The 18411-nt window shown below is 37.3% G+C and overlaps 1 long non-coding RNA gene across 2 annotated transcripts in view; it reads left to right on the top strand.

Moving 5' to 3' along the window:
- The window catches only part of LOC142599409 (uncharacterized), a 333928-nt gene that overhangs the window by 166747 nt on the left and 148770 nt on the right, over positions 1 to 18411 (top strand). The window lies entirely within an intron of this gene.

Raw genomic sequence — 18411 nt, 5'->3', positions numbered from 1 at the left:
TATATAATTATATCTAGAAACAACTTATATTTTAGCCTACTTCTACCCCTGGATAATAGCAACCTAGCTGAGGGTTAAAAGGCATAGAGAAGATTAGCAAAAATACAGCCTTATGGTATTGTCTGGAATCATTCGCTCTTTTCCTGCTTCCCTAAAACATAAAAATGCATTTTTAATAAAACAGGAAGGATGTAGATAGACTGACAATATTAAATTCATATAACCTAATAAGCATTGAAAATCCACTGATGTCGTATGAGAAAGGATGTGTAATTAAAACCACATCAACAATGACAAGAGTGATACTTTAGCTGCTTCCTTAGTTCTCTTTTCCTGGCTGTTTACTTGTTTGTAAAGGTTCATCAGTTTCTTAATAATTATGCCCACAGCATAAGTGATATCCTAGGTGGAGGATTATATTTTTAATGCAGAGTCAAAGGAATAAGATCAGGTGAATTCCTTTTTCCTCTCAAAAGAAACAAAAATAAAACATAGAGTACCGTGTACTTTAGCAATTGAATGTTTCCCACTGTTTTATTTTGACTTAGTAAGTAGACCCATTTTGAAAAGCAAGTATAAAGATCCCACAGTTCTGCTCTGCAGGACGCACAATAGCTCAGAGTCTCTGATCTAGCACTTGGCATGGGATGAGAGATTGGAAAGGACCAAGGCGTTTCAGCTAGGTAATGACTATTCTGTATGGTGTTGCAGTCACGACAATGTCTGTGCTGCTGACGCTTTTCAGTTTCATGTAATGGATCCACAGATGTCCCAGTTCTCAGGCTGGATTTCCACTGTTCATGCCTTTGTCCCATTGTGTAACTCTTCACAGCCCACTGGGTATGAAGCATGGCTCCCTTTTGGTGACTGCGGGATGCTCCAAATGACTGAGAAGCAAACTCTAATAACAATACCTTATTTGTTCTTCCATCCATAGGTTGCAGGATAGCATAGTTTGGAAGGCACTTCTGGAGGTCAACTGACACATTTTGGGCAAAGACAGAAATCCTGTAACTATTCATATCTTCCATGGACCTGATTTTTACTTGTGAATGGGGAGGAACATGTCTGGCTTGCACCCTCTGCTCATGTATAAGTCTTCTCAGACTATCAACTTGGTCACTCAAGGTATCTTTACTTGGGCTTATGCAACCTTATCTCCTCCTCTCCACAGATATTACATGTTTTGATTCCTTTCTTCATAGGCAATACACCTTTGTCACCAAGGATGTGGTGAAGTTCTTCAGCTGTAAAACTGAGTAACTGTTTGAGACAGTGTTGACGATCTATACCAGGAATTTTATCTTTGTGGCTGATTGCTTTCAGTGCTAACTTTGAGCTGTCTCTGATTTAATACTGAAACATTCAAGCTGGAAGCATATAAAACTGAAGGAGGAAGAAGGCGTTACATCATATTAATATATGATGGAACAGGCATTTCTCTTCCCATTGAACTATGCAGGACAGAGGTATGTTTGCAGCTTCTGTCCTCAGAACAAGGATAAAAGTGACATCTTCCAGCATGCTTTCCTAATGGCCCTCATATTTAGTTGTCAAAATCTGCTTAGCATGAGTAACAAATAGTTATCTTTGATAGTGTAATTGCTAATGGACTCTAGTAGCAACGCTAAGCATTTGTGCAAGACTGCTGTATCTTTTTCACAATAATCAAAGCTTCTGACATGAGGGGAAAGGTGCAGTCCTTCAGAACATCATTGATTTACTAGATCATTTCAACTTTGTATTTCCATGACAAACATAACTATCTCCTTCCAACTATTAAAAAATCTAGAATGATGTATCTCATTGGAATGATTGGTTTTGACAGATGTACACTTGTAATGCTGCTGTATTTGCAATTATATGTGCAGTGTTGAGTGTAGTAAAGGATCTGTTGTACTGGGTATCATTCAAATATAGAGGAAAGACATAGAGATAGTAGGAAATATGCATCTACTTGATGTGATAGAGAAAAGGGAACAGTAGAAGACTGAAATAGAAGTATGTCATGATCAAGGTGAAAGGCTTGGAAAATGATCTTTGCAGAAACATTCTGAATGGGTATAAGCAGGAAGAGAGTACATTTGTTAAGGAACTTGGGTTTGCATGGCAAGGTTTTAGTAGCAGAGGGGCTGCAGGGGGGACTTTCTGTAAGAAAATGCCAGAAGCTTCCTCCATATTTGATAGACTCAGTTCCAGCCAGCTCCTAGATGGACCTGCTGCTGGCCAAAGCTAAGCCAACCAATGACATCCGTAGTGCCTCTGGAATAAGATATTTAAGAAGGGGTAAAAACTGCTGCACAACAGCAGCCAGAGAGAGGAGTGAGAATATGTGAGAGAAACAGCTCTGCAGACACTAAGGTCAGTGAAGAAGGAGGGGGTGGAGGTGGTCCAGGTGCTGGACCAGAGATTCCCCTGCAGTCCTGGTGAAGACCATGGTGAAGAAGGTTGTCCCCCTGCAGCCCACAGAGGTCCACAGTAGAGCAGATATACAACCTGCAGTCCATGGAGGACCTCACACTGGAGCAGGTGGATGTCCCAAGGAAGAGGCTGTGACCCTGTGGAGATCCCATGCTGGAGCAGGATTCTGCCAGGACCTGTGGCCTCATGGAGAGGAGCCCACACTGGAGCAGTTTGTTCCTGAAGGACTGCACCCCATGGAAGGGACCCATGCTGGAGCAGTTCATGAAGAACTGCAGCCTATGGGAAGGACCTATGTTGGAGCCCTTAGTGGATGACTGTCTCCCATGGGTGGGACCCCATGCAGGAGCAGGGGCAGAGTGTGAGGAGTCCTCCCCCTGAGGAGGAAGGAGCAGCAGAGACAAGGTGTGATGAACTGACCACAACCCCCATTCCCCATCCCCATGCACCACTTGTAGGGAAGAAGATACAGAAAACTGGGCATGAAATTAAGTCCAGGAAAAAGGGAGGGATGAGGGGAAGGCCTTTTAAGATTTGTTTTTATTTCTCATTAGGAACGCATATGTTACTGAAAGTCTATTAATCAGGGCCTGTGATATCTCTATGAAAAAAAAAACAAACAACAACCAACCCCATGATAAATTGTGCTTTTGCATCTTTTCTCCCTTTCTCCCCCAGAACAAGACCCCAGAACAAAATGACTGTGCTACTTTATGTGACTTTGTTCTGTAAATTTAGAATTTGAACCCTATTTTCTGTTTCTGTTTTGTTTTTTATTTCCTTGGTGAGTAGTTTTTCACCATTCTAGTATGTTGTGATGCAACAGATATCGGTTCACTATTACAGTAGATCTTTGCTTATCTACTGTGCAGTGAAAAAAAGATAAAGCATATTGCACAGTTTTGTAGACACTGAGATTGGTATGCTGATTTCTTTTCACATACCTCATTTGACTGTGGAGATATACTATATAAGCATCTGGAAAAAACCTCACCAATTTGTTATAAGTGCTTGATCTAATATTTTCCTGTAGTAGTCTTACTGTGTGATTTACTAGTCAGCTTTCACAGAAGAACACAATCCTATCTAGTACATATATGAAGCAATAAGAAATGAAGGCATCTTTTTGATGATAGAGAAACATAACTTCATTAACAAAATTCAATTTTATATCTGTTTATGATTAAACCTCTCAAACTCCAAAACTCTAAAAAAAAAATTAAAAAATTATGTCTTCTCTATATGAACTACCTCAGCAAAATCCACAAAGGTAAAGTGCCTCCAGTGTTAGCAGCCTTTGAACAGAAGGAATGAAAGAAATTAGGCTAAAACTGTGTTCATATTGAATCCAGTGTCAAAACTCTCACTGGCTTCAGTAGGGCCACAATGGTCTCTTCTGGCCTAAGAAGTCTATGAGTATTGATGAATACTATTCTCAATACTGTTGACCTGATCTTTTAAAAACTGCAGAAGAAACAGAAGAGATTCAGACCTCTTTGGTCTGGGAAAGAGTCCTCCATAAAAGTATAGGCCATAGTTGTCTGCAAATTTTGCCAAGTCTCAATTAATAACTCTGATTTAGGAAACTAGTTTAACCTTAACAAACCTTATAATTGTGCCTGTTTAGGAACGCTGGACCAGACTACCATTAACTTTTTCTGAAGTTGAAAACTGCTTAATCATTGCTACTGTCAGTTTGTGAGTTGCTAGCAATTTAGTAATCCATAGCAGTGCTTTATAGCTCACCTCATGTCTCCTACCATCTGTAATAGTTCCTCGTCAAAGGCTTTTTGAAAATGTAAGTAAAACATTGCCATTATCCACTATTTTCTTCACATACAAAAATAATTTTAGTACACCAAGTCTTGTAATATGGTTTCATGACAGTCTAAGGCAATCAAAGTCACCAAGTTAAACAAATCCATGTAGCTTGTCCCTTTTTTTTAGTCATAAATTGCAGCTGTCTTTTTTTGTCTTTGGAATGGAGTAACGTTTTCTCTGAGTACAGTTCTAGAGTTTTCTTGGGAAGGTTCATCCAAGCAGTTAGTAGATCACGTGACCTGGAAGAACTGATTCTCAATATTGTCTCTGAACAGTTGTTTTCCATGTAAGGGCTATTCCTGATGTCTTGAGTCATTTTCCTTCTAGTGTCTTGGGTGACTGAGTATCTTCTCAAGAATACAATTCGCTTCTGATGATTATCTTCATATATGCATTTCTAGCGAGTGGACCAGGAAGCGAAGAAATGCAGTCAATCATACAAATTTTAGGTTTGATATACGGAAATGTCCTGGTTTTGGCCAGGGTATAGTTAATTTTCACAAGGAGCTAGGATAGGTGAGCCAAGCTTGCCAGGAGGCTATTCCATACCATGGGACATCATGCTCACCATAAAAGGGGGCTAGTCAGGGAAGGATGGGTTAATGGCTCCTGGATGGGCTGAGTATGGGCTGAGCGTCCGGTCAGTCAGTCGGTAAATTGCCTTGTATTATCAGCCCTGGTGTATATTCTGTTCTAAGTAATGTTGCTGTTATTTCCCTCTCCCTTTGCTGTCCCAGTAAACTGTCCTTATCCCAACCCATGAGTTTTACCTTTTCTTCCCATTGTTCCTCCCATGCTGCTGGGGAGGGAGGGGTGAGCGGGTGGCCGCCTGGTGCTCAGCTGCTGGCTGGGGCTAAACCATGACAGGAAACAAGATACAAAGGAAGATTATTTTAGACAAATCATGAACTGAAGTCTTTCATTCTCATCATGTTAGTATGACAAGAAAAACTTGTCATAAAGTTTGACTGCTCCTCAGACTGAGACAAGGACAGACAACAAAAGGGACACTCTCAAAAATTTGTTTTATTGCTCAGCAGTTTACAGATTTTTCTCTAGATATTGATTCCATTATAAAAATGTGACTAGGTCTAGATGGCTATGGAAAGGACCTCTAAACTGCGTTCATACTATTACTGCTTTACAGTGAAAAGACTAAATTTTGGGGAAATTTATTCTATTGGAGTGTATAAAAGATTGGTGAAACTGATACGAGAGAGGTAATCTGAACTACTATTTTTCTTTTATAACTTTGTGGTTATCACTGACTTTTCCCAATGTCTATTCACCATGGAACATGACAAATTAAAAGGAATTCCTTCTGGATGGAGAAAACACTTCAGAGCCACTCATACCTGTCCCAGAAAAAGATTGCTGGGACCAACAGCTCACTTAACACCCTCAATTTTACTATACTGAACAACCATGAAAGAGGGAAAATTTTCAGTCAGTCTGAGTTAGATTTGTCACTTGGATATAAAAAGACTCTATGGGTTGCTGATTTTCCTTTGAAATAGCTTTATCTGTTTTCTATACAGCTGTGTTTCACAAACTCTTAAAATGAGATTTTGTGTATTCTATGTAGGGTATGCATTTTGCATCTCTCCTTTTTCTCTCTCTCAAAGTATATGCTCTTTTTAAAAGAACACAAAGAGAAGGGATGTGTGATCACTTATGTATTCATAATTACTGTTACACGATTTTTCATGTGAAGGACAAAAAAATACTTTCACAGAAGATTTGTTTTTATTTTAAGAGAAAAAAAGCAGGAAAAAAAGATCTCAATGTCTGTCAAAAAGCCTATATTAAACTAAACACAAAATTACTCTTTCTTTTGTAAACAACAGAATCATCAAACTGGAATGTAATCAGATATATCATCAGATATATCAAGCTGGAAAACTATAAAGCATAAGATTTACACACTAAAATATGTCATTTTTTCTTCTCTGATGTGTATAATGTTTAAATTGAAACACATGTTTCTTTCTAGTTAAAAATCTCAGAATGAATCTATTGCATAAAACACACAGAAAGAATTGGGTGATACTTGTATGCTCCCAAGTACAATAGCAGTGCACAAAGAAAAACACAGTATTTTGTCAGTCCATTTCTTAAATGCAGTATAAAATTACACTTGTGCCAGCAAAATATTTGTGGAGCATGTTATGGCAAAAGATAATAGTTAAAAGCTTTTATCATCTTCTAAGAGTGAAGTTGTAGCCTGATAAGATAGTGATGGCCATATTTATTCAGATCCCATACTCATTCTGTGCAGATCCAGCTAAAACTTGAGAATAAGTAGTTATTTCTGTGCATAGATTCTACAGATGAATCAAGACTGACATCCAGAGCAAATAACAATTTCCATCCTAAAATGGGGAAAGAGAGATTGCTCCAAGGAAAATTTCCAGCAACTGACAGTGATAAGCCATCCGGAAGATTTGAAAGAGTAAGCATGACTTTCTCTGGTGATACATTGAAAAATTGTCTGGCAGGTCAGGTGAGAAGACGACTACACAGTGCAGTTTGAAACTTCTAGTATTTTTAACACTACCTTTGCTGAACTGAAACATCATTGTATATTTTTGTGGTACATGAAGGAGTATTCAGAAGCAAATTTCACTGACACAGTTTTAGCCACTTTAGCCACTGAACAACTTTTTCTAGCAAGATACTATTGTTAGTGAGAGAGTAGCATGAACAATTCACTCATCATTCATTCTAGATCTGAAATATCTATTGATTTAATCATATGCACAGCTTTGCTTAATATTCAATTGTATTTTAACTAGCAACTTTGTACTAGTGCTTAAAAGACATTCATAGTCTGAACCCACAGAAATGCAGATACTAAGGGAAATGATTCAGCAGAATTGTTGATTCCGGGAAGCACTCAGCCTGCTGTGGATGGAGAGCGCTGAATAACATCTTAGCAATGGCTTCTTGCTGGATGCAGGCGACTAAAGTTATTATTAGATGCCAGCATCCTTTGGTGATTCTAAGGGCAGCTTGTTTAAACTAATGACTATATTTGGGATCTCAGTGGACAATTCAGAAAGAGAATAAAATGAAAATAAAAATAGTTCCAGAAATGGTTTCTCCTTAGTAGATTGACCCAGAATAGGGCTACAGAGTGGGCAAATTTGAATGATTAGTGCTCATATTATGTATATTTTATAGAAAGAACATTTTCTAGCCAAGCATTCTGATACCTTCCAATAGGATAAAGTGATGTAAATACAGACCAATCACAGCCATTACTTCTCACTCACCAGCCGACATGCTTAAAAAATCTATTGTCTCTGGAGCTTTTGTCTGATTTCTTACATTTTTTAAACAATACATAATGACTAGAAGTTTACTACAGTCTGTATCTTCAAGTTGCAAGACTTATGGTTGTGTGAAACATTTGCAGATCCATATTCAAAAAGGAGTGAAATCCTGAAACAAACAGGATGAAAGCCACACATTTTAGCAATATTGGGCAATATGCCATCTTCCTTCCTTTTATGTATTTTGCAAAAATCACTTTTTAACCGCTTTGATAGTTTTGTTTGTTACTGGACTAGATATTGCCTTTCCAGCAGAAGTTTTTTTTTGTTCTGCATTTAGAAATTTGAAACACTGTTCTGCAGCGTGTCTTTGCAGCGTGCTGCACAATTGCTTTGCTTTGAGACCCTGAAGTTAAAAAGATGTTATCCTTGCTTTGATAGGAAATCAGGTTAAACACTATTAAAGTAAACAGTATTTAGAATAAAGCATACAGCAAATCATTCTTATCAATTAAATCAGCTATGACAATTTTAGTTGCTCTTCTTGTAGTGCATGAACAATTTTGTATACAAAAATGTTCATATATAATCATAGAGATTAATAGCTACAGGTGTATCTGTTCTGAAAACATGCAGCCGTTTTCAAAACTGTTTTCAAAACATTTTTCCAACAGTCCAAAACGTTAATTGCTGCCGTACAAACAAAGTCTTCTGTTTGTGTTATGTAGGTCACCTAGTCAAAAGAGAGAAGAAATGACATGGGACTGTCCCTGATCCTTGTCCTGCTCCTATTATGTTGCATTACTGAGGCAAATAAAGTAAAAAAATCAGCTATATTTTACCAAAGTAGAGGAATTCTCAAAATGTATAGAACTGATGTAGCCAGCTACTATACCATTCTCATCTTCAGTTCCTGCTACAGCTGTAAGCTCTGCCAGTACATGCTGCTCTTAGGCTTTTGCCAACTGAGAAAGGACTCTCAGGGAGCTGCTGCAAGTTGGCAGAGTTTAAGATACCACCTATGCTCTTCTAAGTGTTGCTTGTGTATGCGCACAATTTGAACCAGAATCAGAAAGTTATAACTAGATCCTGATGTACTCTATTTCTCAGAAAGGAGTGGAAGCATCACATAACTTGTCTTATGTGAGTTCAATGAATAATAAATACTTAGGACAGTAGAAGCCACAGAAGAGCATACTGTAGATTAGAGTGTATTCTTGTGAGCTCTTGATTGAACAGCTGAAGATACTGATTAAACTCATGACTAATCATGATACGTATGAAAAAGGGCAGAAAATAAAAATAAAAATTAAAAAAACCGAAGACTTAATTTGCTGCACTAATCTATTGCAATGAAACATTTGTCTTAGGTCAGCTGTTTCTTTGCATTATTTTATTCTGCTTTCCTATCAAGCCAGTATTACCATTTTGTTTTGCCATTCACCTTTTACTCCAAATAACTAACATCATTGACTCCTGACACAATGTTTTCCAGCCAGTAACTACCTGGGATCCACCAGAATTCATTGTTGCTGTATTTTCACCAGATATCCACTGGGATTGACAAATATGTGAAATTATTAACATACAAAAATTGATAGATTTTCTGCTTACATGGCATCTCTGCTGCAACTGTGTAGCATGAGCAAACATAACTGAAACTCAAATACAATCTCTGTAATAACAGTGTACCAATAAGATCTTTGGTAATTGCATGTATATGAAACAGAGAGAACATACTCCTAGATTCAGTTGAACTTCCTGATACAGACTGGCATAGATTATAATTTGTTTTAATTGTGGGCAGACTTGAAACTCAGCAATAATCTCTCGTGCAAGTTGTTTTATGTAAGAATTAATGCTAATTTACATAGGAACTCTAAAATAGATCATAATAAAACTTTGGAAAGTTGCATTTGTAGACAAAAGCAACATTGCTATGGCCCTGGTTCCCCTTTAACTGTCAACAAAATGAGATGTACAATACCCTCCTCTGAACTGCCTAAATCTAAAACTTTACATCTGAAAGTACCTGTCAGAATGATGTGGCACTTACAGCTCCACAGATTGTCACAAAGTATATTAAATTAATGTAAAAAAACTAGCCTAGGTAGCCAAGTGTGAACTGATTGCTAATCTTAAAATAAACTGCTCCTTACTTCATAATTAATAAACCCAAAACATGACAGATAGTGGTAAAGATGAACATGAAAAACATAGAGTAATATCTACTATTTCCACAGCTGCTGTACAGATTGAATATAGTGGCAATTTAAGCTGATTAGACAAGTATTCTCATAGGCAACACCTTGCATTTGCTTTATATACCTTTGTGATTTCTTTTACAGTTCTTTAAACATAAAGGTTGAAATGGACACAATTATTTTGCCTTCAACTTATTTACTTAATGCAAGTGACAAGTTCCAGCAGATAGAGCACATATCAGTGTCAGTTGCTTTGTTTAAAGTAGTGGAAATGCTGACCTCAGTCCCCAAGAAAATTGCTTCAACAATTCATCTCGATGTGAACTGTATGAGTGATTTTCTTATGTTTTATTCTAACAAGAAGTCACAGCAATGACATTGTTACGTAATATTCATTCTTACTGACTTTGAGCTGGATCCTTTTTTCCAAAAGTGGTTGTCAGGATGAGATTTCTGTGAGCATTTTCCCAGTGAAGTATCTAGGAAAAAGTCCCTAGAAAGTTTCAGTTTGGGCTTTTATGATGTTACCTTACTTAGTTGTATCCGAGAGTATGGTAAATGCTTTATAGAAATAAAAGTATGAAATACTCTAGTGTCAAACTTCTGATGCAGTGAATTGTCGAATAAATGAAGAAAAGTTTCACCAACATCTCTGGAATAAGAACCACTCCGCACATACTCAGGCAAATAAGGGTTGTGAAGAGTGAAAGAGAAGAGCAAAGGAAGTTTTCAGCTAACTGATTCCACTATGAATAATTTGCCTAGATTTTGTTCATGATCTTGAGAGCTAGAACAGATGTTTGGGTAGAAACATTTGAGGATGTATCATTCCTTGGTGGAAGTATTATCTTGTATTCATTATTGCATTTCACCAAGAACAAATGGAAAGGAATTGCACTCTCAGTTCTCTGTTTTCTCTAGGGTCTTTTTGCAGAGAACAGTGCTGCTGTGTCTTCCTACTTAAGTGTATGCAGTGCAATGGCTTGCTGTAATCTTGAGGAGCAGGATTTTGACTTGGGATGGTCTGTGAAATAACATAAGTTCAAGGAAAAGTCTGTGCTGATATATTTTGTACCGTAAGGTCAAACTACTACCTGATTCTTTGCTGCTTATATACAGTATGGGACAGGAAAAGAAAGGGAGTGCGGCTGTGAAGGATAATGCCTCCAGAATACATATGCTCATAACAAGGCTTCCATATATAAAATTATAGTATTTTTTAATGGAGTTACAATGACATTGATGCAAGGGATATGAAATAAAAAGTACATGTTCAGGTAACAGTAACAATACCTTGTATTTATTTCCTTCATCTAGAGCTGTTCATGTCTTTTACAAAGAGTTCAACATCATTATTCCATTTACCAGCTGGATAAAGTGAGAGACACAGAAGGTGCCTCAGCAGATCAGAGGCAGATCCAAGACTAGAGTACCTGTCCTGCAGTCTATTTACTAGGTCATGTTAGATTGACTTAAGCTTGTATGACCTAGGTTCTTTTTTGGTAGTAATTTTTCCACTAACAAAAATAATTAAAAAAAAAAAAATCCACTATGAGTTATTGCAGTGGTCTTCTTTTGCATTGAATAGTCGGAGTGTGGAATCCCTATTACTAACTAGTAATTAACAAATAAAGTATGTTAAAATAATGAAATTATATGTCATTGCCAAATAAAAGGTAAGTGCCAAATGGTAGGTTTTATGTTAAACTACAATGCACATATACTATGCCATTGTCTTGTATAGTAAGATAAGAAAATTTCAAACTACAATGTCCTCCATACTGTGTGGGCTCTGAAGGTGGTGTTTTCCTTGTATGCAGTATAAAATAAACACTGTATCTCAAATTTTAGAGCTCTTTTGCACTTATCTCAAAGGGAAGTAGAGTTTCTCAGTCTCATTACTACAGCATGGGCTTGTATCACACCTTCATTGAAGATACATTTGTATATGCACAGAAAGAAAATGGTCAATGAAGCTGGAAAGAATTATAGTTGTGTTTATTTAACTTCTTTAATATTGCTAAGATTTCAAACCTAACCTGCAGCTAAGAGTGGCTTAATATCAAATCCCTCCATCCTTCCCTCCCCACCCTACGACACCCCCCCCCCCCCCGCCCCGAGGTTGTAAAGAATATTTACCTCCACACTTCAACCCAAGATTAAAACTTGGTAAACAAGACCTTATGCAGTACTGATGGGACAATGGTGTCAAAAAAAATGTTATGGTGTATTGGGTCTGGCTGAGATGGAGTTAATTCTCCCCACAGCAGCCCTCATGGTGCTGTGCTGTGTATTGGTAGCTAGCAAACTGTTGATAACACACCAATGTTTTGGCTACTACTGAGCAGTGCCAACACACATCAAGGCTGTCTCTACAACATTTCTTTTTCCCCAGCAGCAGGCTGGGGGTGGGCAAGATCTTGGGAGGGGACACAGCTAGGACAGCTGACCCAAACTGACCAAAGGGATATTCCATACCATATGACATCTGCCCAGCAATAAGAAACTGAGAATAGGGGGAGGAACAGGGCGGGGGCATTCATTGGGTCTTTTTTTACAATGTTTGTCTTCCGGAGTAAGGGGCACACATACTGAAGCCCTGCTTCCCAGGAAGTGGCCGGACATCGCCTGCTGATGGGAAGTAGAGAATAATCTTTGCTTTTTGCTTTGCTTCCGCACGTGGCTTTTTGCTTTAGCTACATTGAACTGCCTTTATCTACACCCACGAGTTTGGGGTTGTTTTTTCCATCTTCCTTTCTCCCTTCCCTGCCTTGCTGAAGAGGTGAGTGATAGAGCGGCTCTGGTGGGCACCTGGCCCCCAGCCAGGGTCAATCCACCACATATGGTGAAGTGGTAGTTAAGCAAGAACTAAGGCTGAATAGGAATACAGTAATGTTCAGAGGACAGAAAACCAATATATGCTAAAAATGAAAACTTGGTATCAGTTATAGGAGGATTTCTGTATTTTGGAACCACCTGGACTATTTAGGAAACTAAACATGTAAAATGTTTTGGAAGTAAAACCCAGTATTTTTTTGCTTGGATGCCTAATGTGTCAGTTTTCTACTCATTTTCTATCAGCTTCTTACTACTATAAACTTTCCATGTACGTTACTGCATATCTATAGTACTGCCATGATGTTTTCTGAAACTTCTGAAGGAAAGAATTTTTATTTTTTCAGCTGATGTGAAGTGCACCAGTTTCCAGGTGCCACATTACTACAGATTTATATCCTAGGCAATGCCCTAGGCTTCCACACTGCTGAACAGTAGTTACACACTAGTAACCCCATATACTCTAATGCTGACATAGACTTCAGTGCCCTTCAGCACCACAGGTCTAAACACAGTGCATTAATTGATGATGACCTTCTTTGAGGCCCATCTCTTCTACTATATGATACCTATGCATTTTTATGAAAAATAACATTATTTTAAGTGCTGTGTTCATTCTGTTGTCAATATTTTCATAAGGTGCCAAATAATGTACTTTTAATTTTTGTTCTGGAATTTCATGGTTTACTTTTGAAACTATAATATAAAACCAAAAAAACCAGTACTCAACTCTGGTTAATGTTACCTTTTTTTTAAATTTTATTTTAACAACTTTTTTTCCTCTGACAATATGAGGAAGTAAATAATGGAAAACTAGGTATTAGCTATTCTAATCAGCAGCCTCAGTTATTCTTCACTGTCTAACTGCTTTCAGTCTACCAACAAATGATACTTATCAAGTTGTACTTATTAGACCTTGCTTTTTATAGAAATCCATTTTTCTTTAGAATAGCTCAACCATTAACAGTAAATTTATAGCTGTTAAAATTTTTGATAAGCTCATGTATACACTGCAAATTGACTTTAACATACTTGCCAGAACAGCTGCTCCAAATTATCAGCAGTCCCAGATTTGTAGCCCCTTGAAAAGCTTCCTTTCTTGCCATCAGAAGCCTCTGAGAATCTGTGCAAATCTACAGGTGCCAAGCACATCTCTAAACCCATTGATATATGATGCCTCATCATTGGTTTAATGACAATAGAAAAACAATGATCAGAAAATTGTTCCTAGAAAAAAAATATATTCCTGTGCAAAAAAATTAAAGCTCAAACCTCTTGGACAAACATAAGAAGTCTTTGGCTAAACTTAAAATGTTTCAGCAGTGGCACCCCAGTGGCAGCTGTAGTCTAGTTCTCTTGTGGTCATCTTTACCATTGTCTGCATGGGAGTGCAGGGACAGCCGTACTTACCTACTAAGAGGGGCATTCCCACTGGAGGGCAGAGCCTCTGCCAAAGAGTGACTCTGAGGCTTCCCTCCAGGTGGTAAAGACCAATTTGGAGACAGCTTTTGGGATGAAATAGTTTGGCTTCAGAAGTTGTTTTTAATAAAATGAAACATGAACTGAACTTCGTGATAGAAAGCACTTTTGTTTCTCTCCCTTTGTCTTTTGCAGGCATACATTTTCTTTTTTCATTAGAAAACAGATTTTTCATTTAAAAAAAATTCAATCAGCACTATTCAAGAATTGTTCTTGAGCCAATATTTAGCTCTAACTGAACACATTTCATTTACATATACAATGCTAAAAACAAAAACCTGGTTCTTAGTGTCTTTCACTCTGATGTACAACATGAGTAAATGCATGCTTGCCCTATATTAGACATTATTTACACTGCATCTGTCAAGCATTTCAATTACTGTGAATCTCTGTGCACTGCAAAAGGTGCTTTGCTCTGGAACAAAATCCAGATACTCTTTTCTTTTTCCAGCTCTATTGCATGGAAAGAAAAACTAAATATCTGATGCACTCAATGTTAATCAAAAGTTCATTTGCATTGAGTGAATTCACTGTCAGTCAAAAGATCTATTAGAAAAAAAAAAAACAAACCTGCAAGAGAGTTTCAATACATCTCCTTTGTTAACATTAAGTGAGAATTGTGCTACACATTTCACTGTGATTCTGTTTCTCTAAATCTTTCTTTTCTTTCTTAAGATTAAATGTGTCTGGTTTGGGGAGTCTGAGTTTTGCCATTATTGCAAGAGGGTTGCTGTTCATGTATTTATCTTTCTGACTTTTCCTGCTGACTTTAAAAGGATCTCAGAGGTACCCTGTCTTTTTCAATGCTGTGGGTTGAAAAAATATTTCCCAAATTTTTTTCCAGGTTGTACCCAGTTAATTCATGCAGGCTGCACTTGTCTTTTCAGTGTTCAGTTTCTTCTGCTGCATTTTATGTAAGGTAGCTAGAACAATTCTGAAAGACATAAAAATGATTACTCTAAATTGTAAAAGTAATCAAAGTTTTTTAAATTATTTCTTCTTTGTCCCAATGCTTTGCTCCTTTGCTTCTTTAGTTAACCGTATAGATCTCTTATAGTTAAATAACACTGACAGTGATGTATTTGAATTTTGACTCTCTTCACTCTAGTGTTTCAGAGTCTATTGTTAAAATTTATATTGTATGCAGTCTCACCTTCCCATTCAGTACCAGTTCATTCTACCTATCAGTTACCACCTTAAACATAATCTCTTGATACATATTACTAATTAGTGGTTTATCACTACTAGAAAAGAAGGAATGAGATTTTCAAGGGCACTAACATAATTTATATGACAGTCAATCCATTTATTAACTCAGTGCCCTATTCTCTTTGATTATTCAAGACTAAAAGGAAAAGACTAATTCAGTCATTTAGAAAGTATTCCCCACTGAATCATGAATACATTTCTGATACATAACCCAGCAAGGGGCAAATTCTTCCTTTTCCATAGCCTTTATGGGTGATAAAGGCTCATGAGAAATCATAGTAGTTTTCAACCGGAAAACTTTGCCCTAATCATACTTCATACTTTGCCCGTGTCATACTTCATACTTTGCCCTAATCATTCAGTAATCATACTTCTGCTAGATTTCTGTGCCCTGTTTTTGCAGGTGCTCTTTCTGACTTGTAATTACAGGACATTTATTACTGCTACATATTTTGGACTTAGATTACTAGTTCTTGTGGAAGTGGTTCCCAGTTCTTGCAGATCTTAGTGCACTTAGCTGCCTACTCTGAGCATGGAGGATATCACTTGGCCCATATTTACCCTTAATTCCTGGGTAATGTTCTGGTGACACTTAGCTAGAGCTTGTTGGAAGATGAATTTTGTATTGCTTTTCCATCTTATGGAAAGTATTCCACTCTGGGGCATCTTTTCTGTTTTCAGCTTTTCATTGACAATTTTATCATTTTTTTCTTTTTTGTTGTTGAAAGCAAGCAGATACTTTTGGAGGAAAATTTAATTTACGAAAAATTCTTTGAAAAGTAGTTTCAGCATATCATTTTCAGCTAGCCCTATATGCTGCACTAAAGCAAAACAATAAAACCTTAACAACAGATTCGTCTAATGGTACACTTCACAGCTTGCTAAGTGGCAGATGACTACAATGCATCAAACAACTTGTAAATATTTTCAGTGAGTTTTACTTTACCTGAATAAATTTCCTCCTTAGAGCTTTTCTACCTAGAGTTAATGTAAACCTGTCATACATGAGTTCCTGCTACTCACAGCTCCTAGAGAAAAACCTGTTCACCACTTAAAACACCCTAGCTGGTGTTTAGTTCCTCTGAAAAGGTAAAGGTTGAACAGAGATTTGTTTTTTTCCAAACTGTTGACTGCAGTGCTCAGCAACCCATTTGTTTCTCAATTCCATTGGGCTGATGCGATATCATCAGCCATGTCATGTAATAGTATCGGACAGAAGTAACTAGGCATGACGTCTTGCAATGATGACCCATCAACTGGGAAATTCTAAATGACATGCATTGCAGAAAACAGCCCTGACAATTAATGTGTTTTCAAACAAACTGCAGGGAAACTCTTCAAATGATTGAGGAAGGAAAAACGGGGACAAATTAGAAATCAGCTCCTAACTGTAAAAAGAATAAGCTATGGAGGCCAGACTGAGTTTGCACACACAGTTTGTACCCACACTGCTGCATATATACTGCCAGAAAACATACCTTCTGTTTAAATAGATCTTTTAATAGCTTGGAAAGGGCTCTGAGCAGGCTAAAAGAAATGAATTTCAATTTCAGTTTGGTTACTGGAAGAGAGGTGGAAGCTTAGTAGCTCTTTGAAAAGTGTGGAAAATGCCACAACTTTTGGGACCTCAGGAGAAATACAGCCTGTGCCTCCCATAGTTCATCCCAGGCTCTTCTAGCTCACCAGTGAAACCTAGCTACATGCTCAGCTGGTATTTGCTTAATGAATTAACTCTTTGCTTAAAAATTATCTAAATGATGTAGCTTAAAAACGGTGTGAAGGCAAGGGAGGAAAAGCAGTGTCTTCTTGCTGCTATTACAGGTCATGTGTGTACTAGTATTTCCAGTGCATGCATGAACATATGCAAAGTTCATACTGTAGAGGTAAAGGGAGCTCCTGCTGATAGTAAAGTTGAAGAAATGGAAGACCTGACACTATGCCACTAGCTGATGCTCTACTCATTATTACAGTAATTCTGATAAGGGCTGAATTGTTCAAAATGATAATACTAGAGTGATTTTTGCCTTCTGAAAATTGCATTGCAGTGCGGAAGACATCCCTTTGGGTTTTTTAGTATTACTATTGATTTATTTCTGTGTTTCAGTGTTAGTATTAATGTAATTTTATAATTTTTTTTCTGCTTATGCTAGCCCCTGGTCACCCTCAGAATGAATGGTATAGGCAAGGTCTTCATTACAAAGCAGTAGCACTCTTAGCTGTTACATCAACAGCATGTAAAAAACTAATTTGGATGGAAGACCTACAGAATTGTGCAACATACCAAGTTTCAGTGGAAGGCAGTGCCTATGCACAGGTCTTCTATGTTTGTGATAAGGAAGTGACAGAATTTTTGGGATTTTTTTGTGTACGCCCAAATTATTCTTCTGCTTTGTTAAACAAGTTCTAGTCCCTCCTGGAACAATCAAACTTTTAGTAGAATGATCATTGAAAGAAAAAATATTGTTATTTTCTTCTGGTAAAATCTGAGGCTTTTTTCTTCACCAAATTATGAAACTGAGTTACTCTAAGTACACTCTAGACCTGTCTTGAAATTTTTTTCTTTTTTTAACCATTTTTCCTACTGCATAGTATTTTCTGTGATGTTTATCAGAAAGCATTTGTTTGAGACCCTTGAGTGTTGAATATAGGCAATTCCCAGAGATTTAAAAATTTAACATTCCCTCAGTCCTTTCAGACAAGATAGTATGTCATCCTGCTCATAAGAGAAATGAATAGAGGTTAAAGAGCTAATCCAGGGCACTGATTATGCTGTGTTCATCTTTCTTTCACATTAATAAGGTCCTCTAGAAATGTATGTGTTGAGGATAGAATAATGCCAACTTTCATGGAAATATGTTTCTCAAATAACATGTATGTTTAAGATTGTCCCTGCACCCCCCCTTCTCACTGTGCTTTATGAGAAAATGATACTGGAGTTTACCTTGGTACTATGGAAACTCTCAGCTCTTACAGTGTGTTTTCAAGTCTATGTAGTTAATTTTTCAATTGAGACATTCATATTACCCCCATTAACATCAAGATCCCAGATGATTCTTTTTTCTTTCAAATCATACCTTTGAAGTGTACTTTGTGAAGGCATTTCCGTTTACTACTTTGTGTAACATAGGGGGTGCTATCTCAGATATGACAAAGATGGGCATCATTCA

The sequence above is a fragment of the Balearica regulorum genome, chromosome Z (genome assembly GCF_011004875.1).
Source record: "Balearica regulorum gibbericeps isolate bBalReg1 chromosome Z, bBalReg1.pri, whole genome shotgun sequence".
NCBI lineage: Eukaryota > Metazoa > Chordata > Aves > Gruiformes > Gruidae > Balearica > Balearica regulorum.
The sequence above is the reverse complement of the archived record's forward strand: the minus strand, read 5'-3'. Positions and strand labels throughout refer to the sequence as shown.